The sequence below is a fragment of the Vombatus ursinus genome, unplaced genomic scaffold (genome assembly GCF_900497805.2).
Source record: "Vombatus ursinus unplaced genomic scaffold, bare-nosed wombat genome assembly UNPS02014794.1, whole genome shotgun sequence".
NCBI classification, from domain to species: Eukaryota; Metazoa; Chordata; class Mammalia; order Diprotodontia; family Vombatidae; genus Vombatus; species Vombatus ursinus.
The window spans coordinates 15,910,757-15,923,222 of NW_020954572.1; positions in this window are offsets into that span (position 1 = coordinate 15,910,757).

Consider the following 12,466-nt stretch of genomic DNA (forward strand, 5'->3'; position numbering starts at 1 on the left):
TTTATGATTAGAATAAGAATCAATGTGGCTCCAGAAGATATATGTAAGGAGGGCTCTGTCTCTCTCACTCTCTATGGCATGCGATTATCTCCCTCCTAATGTGAAGAGCAGAGGCTTCAGTGATAAATATCCCCTTGGTTTTAGTCCCCAGACTATATAGTTCACTCTTACTTTGGTAAATAAATTAAATGGAATTTTACAATTCAGACTGATCATAGACTCTTAGCCAGACAGAGCCATAGAGGTCACTTAGTTCAGCTCCCTTATTTTATAGATGAGGAAACTGAGGCTGAGAAGTTATACGAATAAATCATGGCAAAGATAGGATTTAAACACAGGTCCTCTGACTAGAGATATAACTAGGAATTCCTTCGTTTGGTCCAAAAACAGTTGAGGGGTGGAATATGACAGGGGTGCAAAGGACAGTCTGACTATGGGTACATTCATACCAGGACATATTATCCCCCAGTCACGAGGCCTGTATGGCCTATCTACCCATGAATTTTTGGGAGATGCAAGCCTGGGAGAGGGGTATCATGGCAACAGCACCATGGAGATAGTAAAGTGTGGCTGGGGGAGAGGATAGGATTGTGACAAATGGTTTAGGTCCATGAAACACCTTGAGTGAGAGACAGAACAGTGGAATTTGGATTTCGATGGGAATGAAATATCCCCCCAAAATGAGGTATGCCTCCCGAATATTGGTGCCCTGAGGCAAAGCCCCACCATCCTGCCATCTTTATGACCCTGCCTCCAACTCCCAAACCAGCATGCTTTCTACTATATTACCTTCTGAATGGAGTAACTTCAGATGTGATGACTTCCAAAAGCCAATACTGAGAAGGTACTCTAAAATGTTCTATTAAAATGTAATTAGTATTATATGCTATGACTTTCAGATGAATGAAGGAAAAAAATAATGCTTGCAAAGCATGCTACCGCTAAAAATTTTTGGAGAGGCTCCTAACTCATAGAAAGTGAACAACTTGATGGTACATAGATAGATGAGCTGATTAATAAAAAGTTATCATCTAGCTCTACCACTGACCCAAACTCTTAGATCAACAATGCTCTTAGGATTTACCTTTGCTAGAGTTTCCTTTTCTTGTTGCTGAGTTCAAGTTCAAAAATCAGAGTTATTGAGTATGTCCATACTTAACTAAAGATTTTCACTATCTAGCACTGCTAGATTAAAAAACAAAAACAAAAACAGAAGAATAAAGTTCAATTTGGAGGCTCTTCTATTGTAAAGAGTCATGAAAATCTATCCTCTTATATAACACTAATTATAGGGGGTACCAGAAACAAGGGACAGTTAGGTGGCATAGTGGATAGAGTGCCAGGCCTGAAGCCAGGAAGACTCATCTTCCTGAGTTCAGATCTGGTCTCAGACACTTACTAGCTATGTGACCCTGAGCAAGTCATTAAATCTTGTTTACCTCAGTTTCCTCATCTGTAAAATGAGCTGGAGAAGGAAATGGCAAACCACTCCAGTATCTCTGCCAAGAAAACCCCAGATGGGGTCATGAGGAGTTAGACATGACTGAAATGACTGAACAACAACACACCAGCAACAATGACCTTTAATTTTGGGGTAGCTAGGTGGTGCAGTAGATAGAACACTGACCCTGGATTCAGGAGGACCTGAGTTCAAATCCGGCCTCAAACCCATAACATTCACTAGCTGTGTGACTCTGGGCAAGTCACTTAACCCCAATTGCCTCAAAAGATAAAATAAAATAAAATAAAATACCTCTTCCCTTCCCTAACTTTCCCTAGCCTTTCCTTCCTTTCTAAAAACAACAACAACAACAACAACAACAAAACAATGACCTTTAATTTTCATCGTTGTTGAATATCCACTATGTACAGGACCCTGGGTAGCCAAAGACAAATGAGATCAAATTCTTGCCCTCAAAGAGCTTATAATCTAATTTGGGAAACAAGCTCACTCCTCTCACTTTCTGTTCCTTTTTTTCCCCCATTATCTCACTATCCCACTATTCCTCTCTATTCCCTCCTTCCCCCTCCCTGTATCCCCAGCCACCATTGCTCTTTTCCTTTGGAAGAGATTTTCTTATAGTAAGCTATTGCTGTTGGGAAAGGGGAGGGAAGAGAGTTTAGAAAGTCGAATGGAAGGAGTTTCTAAGCTGTCAAGATTTGTCTCTTTTCAAAACCGTGTTTCAGTACTGGACTTCTTTCTCTAATTGCCTCTTCTTAGTTAGATACTTACCTCATTTACCACTTGTACTCATCTTCCTACTCATCTTCCATTTAATAAATGTTCTTTCCCTTGCATTAATGGTTAACAGAGCATGTACTGTAAATTAGCATTTATAAAAATCAATTACATTGCCTCATAAGAGAGAGCAGACACTAGGATTTTCTTCACTGGATCATTTGTATTTATCTGTTAATTATAAACCTTAATTGTCTCTTCTTATCATATTAATTTTCACAAATTGTACAACTTCAGAGTTTAGTAGTTTTCAAATCCTTGAAATACAATTATTCTCTTAACATTCTTTTTGGAAACATGGCATTCATTAATGATTAGCTTAGTAAAAATTAGCAGTTCTGATAATTGGCCTTGGCTTCTCCTTGGGATTTTTATTCTTTACCTACTAAAGAGTTAGTTTTCACAGTTATAGTAATAGCTAGCACTTACTTATCACTTTTGAGTTTATTAAGCACTTTACAAATATTATCTCATTTAATCTTCCCAACCACCCTTGGAGGTAGGTGTTATTATTATCCCTATTTTACAGAAAAGGCAACTGAGGCAGGCAGAGGTCAAGTGACTTGCCCAGTGTCATATAACTAGTAAGTATTTGAGGCCAGATTTCAACTTAGGTCTTCCTGACTCCATCCACTGAGTCACCTAGCTACAATACGTATGTAACTATGTATGCTTGGTGATGCCTTACAGCTTTTAAACTCTGTTTTAGTTGGACTGCATAGTCCAGGAGATATCACAGGGTTGGGGCTTGAGGTGGAACCTAGTTCAATACACCTGTACATCAAATTTCCAGGACTTAACGTTTCCCACCCTGCCTAGCCAAGAGGGCTGGGAATATTCAAAGGCCCAGAGAGACCCACGGTATCCATCTGCAGAAATGATATAAGCACTCATATTAATGTTCAAATGTTCTCAAAGGCAAACCCTGGCTCTTCCCAGTAACCTATGAAGCCATTCTTTCCGAAAGATCCTTGTTGTACACAGAGAGACAGAAAGACCTACAGATATCCACATTCAGGAGTAAGAAGTACTCATTGTAGCTTTTGACTAACCCATCATGAAAATGTTTGACATATCATTATCTTTATTAAGTTTATTTAACCAGTCTGATGCTTTCTAGTCAGCTGTACTCAATTTCAAAGAAGTGTGACTCTTTCCCCTTTCCCCACCATCCCCTGCGCTCCTTTCCCCAGGGCTTAACCTAGCTGCCTTTAACCTCGGTGATTGAAATGAGCTGAGAGGACTGTCCAAAACTCTAACCCTGTTTGAGAAATAAATAGCCACAAATCATAACACTTTGTTATTTGGCAAGCAAGTTGTGATTGAAGGAGGCCTCTTCAGATCCTGCAGACCTGTCACTCACATAGCCGTCTGTGCATCAGCAATGTCCCCTGCCCTTGTTCACTTCATCTGGAAAGCATTTGTAATGGCTGTTGAAAAGGAACTTTATCACAGATGACATTTATCTCAAATGCCCCCCAAAGTACTTTACCCTTTTGCTAGGACATACAGATACATGTTATAACAAGAAAGTACCAGAGAGAACAGAAAGCCAAAGAACCCTGGGCACCTTGGAAATCAACCATACCATTTAGGTGAAGCTATCAGATCACTGAGCTGACTAAAAGGCTTCAGATTTATACTTTCTCATCTCTACTGGGCACTTAACACAGCAAGGCAATCCTAGTTCTTGTCTCTAATTTCCTACACCTCTCACCATCATGGCTACTCCAAACTTTCTCTTCTCCATTCAAGCCCTCATGACGTTCTTCCCTTCCTTCACCTCAGCTGAGAACCTTAACTTCATTGAAAAAATTGAGGCTCTTCTCTGAATGTTCTCTCTTATTTCCTCTTCTTCGTTTCATACCCCTCTGCCATCTTCCTTTTACTCTTTCTTTGCTGTTGTCTCTGATGAAGATGTGACTTTTCTGCTGGCCAAGTCCAATCCCTCTACATGTATCCTTGATCTCATCTTCTCTTATCTTCTCCAACGAGTTGCCCACTATCATCCTAACTTTCTGTAATTTTCAATCTCTCCCTGTCTACTGGTTTCTTCCTTGATACTTATAAAATCTTCCCCATCCTAAAAAAAAAAATACCAAACAGCTCACTAGATCCTACCATGCCCACTAGATATCATCCTAAATTTTTCTTCCCTTTTTCAACTAAACTTGAGAAATCCATCTGTACTCTGAACCTCCAATTTCTCTATTCCTACTTTCTTCTAAAACCTCTGCAATCTGACTTCCAACCTTATCATTCAAATGAAATTACTATCTTCAAAATTACCAATGATGTCTTAATTTTCCAAACTAATGGCTTTTCTCAATCCTCATCTTTCTTGACCTGTCTGTAGCATTTGATTCTGTTGATCGCCTTCTAGTAGCCCAGGTTCACAAACTTAGTGTTATCCTCCACTTCTCACTCTTATTAATACTACATATAGTAGTTGTTAATTCTTATAATTTCTTTCTCAGCCAAATCACACCCATAGGTCCCTTTCTCTCCAATTCACACAGCTACCATCTTTGTTTGGACCATCACTTGGACTATTGAAATACCTTTCTAATTGGACTCCCTGCTTCAAGTCTTTCCCCACACCAATCCATTGTCCACAACACTGCCAAATGGTTTTCCTAAAGTGTAGATCTGACCATGTCACCCTTTACTCAATTCCTTCCTTTCCCTCCCCTCTCTTTTCCTTCTCTCTATCTTACCCAGGCTGGAAGTGCAAAGGTAAACATGAGGAGCTTTAATCTGCCCCATTTCCAACTTTGTCTGATTCACCCCTTCCTTAGGCAACCTGGTGCCCCCTACTCCCTTGACTCCCAAGAGTTCACCATATTGATGCCAAACTTAGTGTAGGTGCCTGAGTAGCATAGCCTACTATAGATCAGAACTTGGGTACTCAGAAGATCTTGCCAGCTTCAGTAGCTTGGCTTACAAGTGAATACCACCAGGCCTGACTCAACTTGTCTTCTACATAACCAGCCATTGTGGTTTGGGTTAGGAAACAATCTAACCACATTTCTCTGAAATGTAAGTTTGGGTTGTTGGGAACTCAAGAATGCCAGCTGACCTTTTTTGTTTTATTATTATTTTTTAAATGTGCTAGAAAGGATATAGATAAGTTATCAAAAATAGCTGAGTGCCAACCATTGCCCCACCAAGTTCTAAAGATTTCCTCTGTGTTTCTGTTGTAGTAACAGATTGCCACAATAGAAAATTAGTATGTACTTCTCTGATCAGTTTTCTTCTAAAGAAAGGCATCTTTCCTCACCTACAAGACATAATCTTTACCCAGATCTGTCACTACTCCGCCCTGAGCCTCGAGTTTTCTTTGGTTCTGGCTGAAAATTTGTACACATGAGGAACTTGGTCAGACGAAAGGAAATTAACTCCAGGGAATCTCTCCCTATCACATAACTTGAATCAAAACAAAGCATTTAGCCTTTTGAGCCTGCATGCATGGCAACATGGACAGCTTCCAGGGAGGGGGTGTGAAGCCGTTTCTGGGGATTTACCAAGTTTTGCTGAAACAGAGCTATTGACTCAAGCTACCTGGGTGGGGCTTGTGGTGTGGGGGGAGAGAGGAGCTTTGCAAGCCAGTTCTGGGGAGCTAGGGAGGTAGGATTGGATTTCAAGAACTGGAAAGATAAAAGTAACTTAGATTCATGAGGCATCTTCCCAGTTAGCTTTTTAGGACAGACATTGGCATAGAAAAATATACGATTGGAAAGTACTGTATATGGAAATCAGGGTGTTTGGTTTTTGGTTTTTTGTTTTTTGTTCTTGTTTTTTTTTGTAGGGAGGGACAGAGAAGTGGCTGTTGGGGGCAGATTATAGCTTAAGATCCTTCCCCCCACACACACCCTACCCACCTCCCCACCCCACCCTGCCCGAATCTTCAACCATCCCTTCTAAGTAGCCATAGTGATTTTTCCACCAATTATCCTTTGTATGTTTCCCCTCCACAGACAGTATTTTTTTAATATTCTAATTCTAGACTACTCTTGTAGGAATATGGCATCATAGGCTTAGAATTGGAAGGGACCCTAGATGTTATCCAGCCCAAACTCCTTATTTTGTAGAAGATCATAGGTTTGGAACTAGAAGAGACTCAGAAATCATCCAGTCGAATTCTCTCATTTTCCCTGTGACGAAACTGAGTCCCAGCTAAGTCAAATGAATTGCCCAAGGTTACACAAGTAATAAATGGCAAAGCTAGGATTTGAACCCAAGTCCCCTGATTCCAGGTCCATGGCCCTTTCCGCTGAGGTCCAGAGAGACTAATAGGTAATGATTTGGCCAAGGTCACACAGCTGGTAGGTAGATTTCAAATCCAGGTCCTGAGACTCCAAATCTTATACTCTGATCACTGAAGAATCCTTTCTTCTTCTGTTGTCATGACACTGAAATCTTCCCACCCCTAAAATTCTTTTCTCTATGCTTTTAGGTTTTCCAGGAATCAGGACATGATTTAACACAATTCAACAACCATGTGTGAAACACAACAAACACACACACACACACACACACCCCAATATCTTACCATCACCTCCTTCCTTTCCCTTTGGTCCTTCTCCCCACTCCCCCCCATTCAATCTGTTTATTTATTCCAGAAGAAATTCAAATACCATTCCTAGTAGATCAATTATCTTTCTTGGCATTTAGATTGTAGCCAAGCTGAAAAGAAATGCCTGACAGTTCAAATATAGACTAAAAGAAGAAACTCTTTCTATATAAAATGAATGCTCAGTTATAATACTTTGGGAAACCTATCATCCTCAGCCATATGTTCTCACACCTCCGATTAAAGCCCACTTCCAATGCCTCATTATGGCTTAGAGGTGACCCCAGGTCTTGAAGGCCATCCCAGGGGAACTTGAGCTTTGTCAGCTCCTACCTGGAAAGCTGGAAAGGCTTGAAGTATGGGCTCGGTGATGTTCATAATTCTGTGACTTTATACTGCTTGAGGACCAGCCTAAGTAAGTTCCAAGAGGTTCCTCACTAGCTTGGTTGCAGAATAATGAATTTTTTAGCCATGGCACCTCTTAACTATCTACCAAGATGGCACAGTGAATAGAGGGTTGGACCTGGAGTCAGGAAGGCCTGAGTTCAAATCTAGCCTCAGACACTCACTAGTTGCATGACCCTGGGCAAGTTACTTAACTTCTGCCTTCTTTAGTTTCCTCATCTGTAAAATGGGAATAATAATAATAGTACCTATTTCCCAGGGTCGTTGTGAGGATAAAATGGATATAACTTGTAAAATTATTTACAAACCTTAAAACTCTGAATAAATGCTAGCTGCTAGTGGTAGAGGTGGTTATTATACACAAAGATTGTAATCTTTATTGGATAGGGTACCCAAAATCTATAGAGTGATTCTTCTAGACAAGAATACCCCAGGTTTAAGATACTCTGTGGATCCTCTGCAGCATAGTACATAAGCCCCCACCAATGTACTTACTTTATCTAGTCAGACAGAGGTTATAATGCACTTGAAGTAAAGAGTATTTAATGCAGTAGCATAAAAAGAAAAGTAGCAACAAAATATTTCTACCAGAAACCTCGAGCATGCTTTCTCACAAATACATATACCATTAGTGGGAAGAATTTTGGTATATAGGAAATTTGTGTGGTCAGGCACATGTGTGAAGGACTGATCACTTAAGGAATAAGAGCACATGGGTAGTAGGGCATTTTGTCCAAAGAAGTTATATAAAACTGACCAATAGAGTGACCAGGTCTGACAGAAGGTATACTATTCCATACCTGCACTTTACCTCTCTAGCAAGAGGAGGGAAGTAATCATTGCTTTTTTTTATCTTAGCTGTCTTTATCTTCATGATTGTAGTTATTGTGTATTTCATACTCCTAGTTCTGATTTCTTCTCTCCATATCAGCTTATACAAACGTCCTCATCTTTCTCTAAATTCCTTATATTTATACTTCAGTGTGGCACAATAATCCATTTCACTCATATCCCATAATTCAGGTAGCCATTCCTCAAATAATAGACACACAAATTGTGTTTCTAATTTTTTTACTACTACAAAAAGTGCTGCTTGGAATATTTTGGCCTCCTTTGGGTATGTGACCAGTAGTAGAATCATAGGTTTAAAGGGCTATGAACAGCTTAATAATTTTTCTTGAATAATCAAAAGCAATCTTTAGTCTATAATGTCAAGGATACCTGCACTAAAGCTTTAAACCCCATTGCATTCTAATTCCAGAGAGAGACATTTTCCCAGTTCAGAAGTGTAAAATTTTCTTTCTATGCTATTCCATTAAATACCCTTTGCTTTGAACTAATTATGATCTCTGGCTGAGTGGGTATGGACTCACAAAGTACCTTGAACCCAGGGTATTGTAGAGAAGCTATTTTCTAAGGCTGCTGTAGCTGGGAATTAGGAATGAGATTGTACTTAGCCAGGAATGAGGCTTGAGACTTGTCTAATTGTCTATCTACTTACTTGACAATTCTGTCACAATTAAAGATTTTACTATTTCATTGCATGTTTCTATATGGCTTGTTAGTAAGCTGAAAAGTAAATTTGGTTTCTTTAGAAAGCCCCAGAAATCCAAGTAAGGGCTCAAGCCAGCTCAGACAAATCAGAACCAACCTTCACATCAAATCTGAATTCCATGTGAATACAGATTTGAGTAGTATGCAGATTGCATTATTATTTGTTATCACTGAACAATTACCATTGATCTCCGAGTAGTTGAGGTTAATTAACTTGGATTCAATAGCCTTTCTTCTGTTCTCTTCTTTCTTATCATCTTCTATTTTTGACTCTGTTAACTTCTTTTTCACCCTGTGTACTCTCCCATTTCTTCACTTCCTTGACACTGCTCTCCTTTTGATCTCTTCTTACCTGTCTGACTGTTTCTCTTAGTCTTCTTTGCTGTTCAAAATTCATTTTCTGCCCATTAAGTGTGGATGACACCCAAATCTCTATATTGGAAGCTCTTCTCTTTTTCTTGCTGATCTCATTCACCTTCATGAACTCATTTATTATCTCTATGTAAATGACTCCCAAATCTATATATGTCCTATGCTGTCTCCTGAACTCCAGTCCCACATCACCCACTATCTTGCATGTCTCCTCAATGCCTCAAACTCAGTATGCCCCCAAAGAACTCATTATCTTTGCTCCCACACCTGCCTCTCCTCCAGAAGTTCCCTATTACTGGTGAGGGCACCACTCTACTTTCAGTCAGCCAGGTTTTCAACCTTTGAGTCATGTCTGACTTTCCCATTTCCTTCCATAGCTCATTGGTTGCCAAATCTTGTCAATTTTATCTCTAAAATATCTTTCACATGGCTCCCTTTCTCTGAAATCCCAGAACCAGCATCCAAGTTCAAAGCCTCATTACTTCTCACCTGGACTCTGCAACAGTTTCCTAATTAGACATTCCATATACCACACAGCTGCCAAAATAATCTTCCTGAGGTCCAGGACTGACAATGTCCATCCTCTTCTAAAAGAAAGTCTTCAAGTGGCTGTTTATTATCTTAAGGTAAAAGATGCAAACTCTACCTGGCTCTAAGGCCCTTGGCAACCTGGCCTCAACCTACCCTTCCAGCCTTATTTCATATCTCTGCTCATCATGGATTTTATATTCCAGCTAAAATGGCCTAGAAATTTTTGTGCCTAGGGCAAGGTACGGTGTGTAATGTGTGGGTATTGGAGAGTGGGATAAGATTGTGACTGCTGGTGTGAAGACCCTCAGGGCAATAGACGGTTACTACCTTGATGAAGTGTTGGCCGCTGCTGGGGAGAATTGTTGCTGTTCCTCCATTTTCAAAGAGGACTAGAGGTATCACAGGGGAAGTCTCCACTTGAGAGTGAGTTGTATTTAAATGAGGCAGAGTTGCACGAAGTCATCAGCCTCACTCTCTCTTCCAGAGTCATCGAAGTCCAATGGCAAGACAAAAGTCAAGACGACAATATTGGCGCAGGATGCAGTGGATGACCTTGGCGTCTTTGATATCTGACCAAGCTCTAAGCATTCCACGGTGCCTGCTTCAGCTGCCTTCGTGGCCGTTGGAACAGATTGTTTCCATCTACCCATTTCTTCGGGAGAAGTCTTCACATGCTTGGGACAGACATCCCCCCAACTCAGAAGAGCTGTCGGTTACCCTCAACCTGGTTTAGCCAGTTTGCCAAGATGTTTTTTGCTAGTGTGTGGTCTCTGTTCATGCTACAGCTTCTTGGAAGCACAGGTGAGAGTTGTGTGTATGGGGTGTACGGGGAAAGATATAATGCCGGAGAATGTCTTGGCTGGAGGGAAGAAGTCACTCCAGATGAAGTAAAGACTTCTGATAGTGGGGTGCAGGGCCAAGGAGGGGAAAAGCTGAGGGGGCAAACCCAAGAACATGCCATCTGTACCTCTAAATTTCCCGCTCTGGGGGGAAAAGTGGGACTTTTCTAGAGGCACTGCTTTCCATTTCTTAGAATTCTTAGTTTTCTTCAATGTTTAGCTCAGGTTGCTCTCACCAATTTTAAATTCCTTCTTCCTTTTCAAATTAGCTTATATTTGCTGACAAATATATATGAGTGAGTCTATGTATATGTTGCATCCTTAAGTAGAAAGAAAACATATTGAAGTCAAAGATTTCTTTCTGGTCATTATTTCACATGCACACACACCTCTCGTTCCAACCCCATCCCTCACCCCTAGTACCTAGCACAGTGCCTTGTATATAGCAGGTGCTAGATCAATGTTTGTTGACTTGAATTCAATTATAATGATCTAACTTTCAAGGGAGGCTACAGAAGACAGCCCTTCTTCAACTGTTCAAATCTAACACGTAAGAGTATTACAAGCAGTCATATGCACCAAATAAAGGCTTTATGGTTAACACCTGCACCTACCCAAATTAAATGAATACATCTTGAGGTGCCACGGGTTGTCAAATGCTGTACTGAATACACCAAAAGTCTTTGCCGCATAGGAGCTTCTAAGTCTGAGTTCTAATTATGCCTAGTTTCACAATTTAAGCATCAGTGAATTTTGTTCTGCTGGCATCCTCAAACACTTGGCTTCCTTTCTGTTGCAACCTTTATAAATGGCATTGCTACCAAAAAAATTATGAGAGATGTATCTGAGAAAGAAACTATGTTCCATTATGTTAAGTTATAGTTGAATACTTGTGCCCATCTTCAACCTCTAAATCTGTCTTGAGTTTAAATACAGCTAAAAATACTGTACTGAATGTAAAGAAACTCATCTCCCTCATCCTCCTGCCCCTTATTGCTTAAATGGCCTTTGATTTCCCTCTCATTTCCTTTCCACACACACACATACACACACACACACACACACACACAACTTTGTTCTTTTCCATTGGTTAGGGAAGAATTAGTAGAAATGGGTAAGTAAGGTGAACTCTCAGCCATTAGAAAAAGAGTTGTGAGAAAATGGACACAAATCTAGCAGGTAAATCTTAGCGAATGTACGAGTGAGTTAGTATTCTATGGGAATGACTGAAAAGACAGAACAAACTCCCGCAATCCTCACCCCATCTGGGATAAATTCCGCAAAGTTAAGTCCGGGAGGCTGCTAACGAACAGGGAGAAAGAAGATGCTGACTGTCAAAGAGAGTTACATCATCATCAAACCAACATCAATATGAAAGATGGCATCTCTTTCAACATTTCCCTCCCTGTAACTTTGCTTCCCCAGAGGAAATTACCTTAGAAGGAAGCAAGAGGAATAGATAACTAACACACAAAATGATACAAAAAGTTCTTGACAATGTAGAACGCTAGGCTGAATCTAATAAGATGAAATTTAATGGGGATAAATGTATAATCCTTCTTTTGAATTAAAAATTCATTTCACAAGTATAGTTGATAACAATTCGGGCGCGCAATCATTCAATGAGTATTAAGTGCTTACTATGTGCCAGTCACTGTGCTGAATGCTTGCGATACAAATACGATGAATGAAAAAACCTCTCCTTGCAAAGGGCTCACGTTTTGATGGGGAAAATTGCAAGCACATATCTACATATTGATAGTGATATAAATATCTACACTGATGTGTGTGCAAGTATTTAAACATACATGCAGCATAAGTATACAGCATATATAAAATAGTTAAACACAAGGTAGTTTGAGAGAGATGGCATGATCATTCAGAGGGAATCAGGAAAGGCTTCATTCAGAAGTTATCATAAATCTTAAATCTCATCTTAAAGAAAGACAGGGG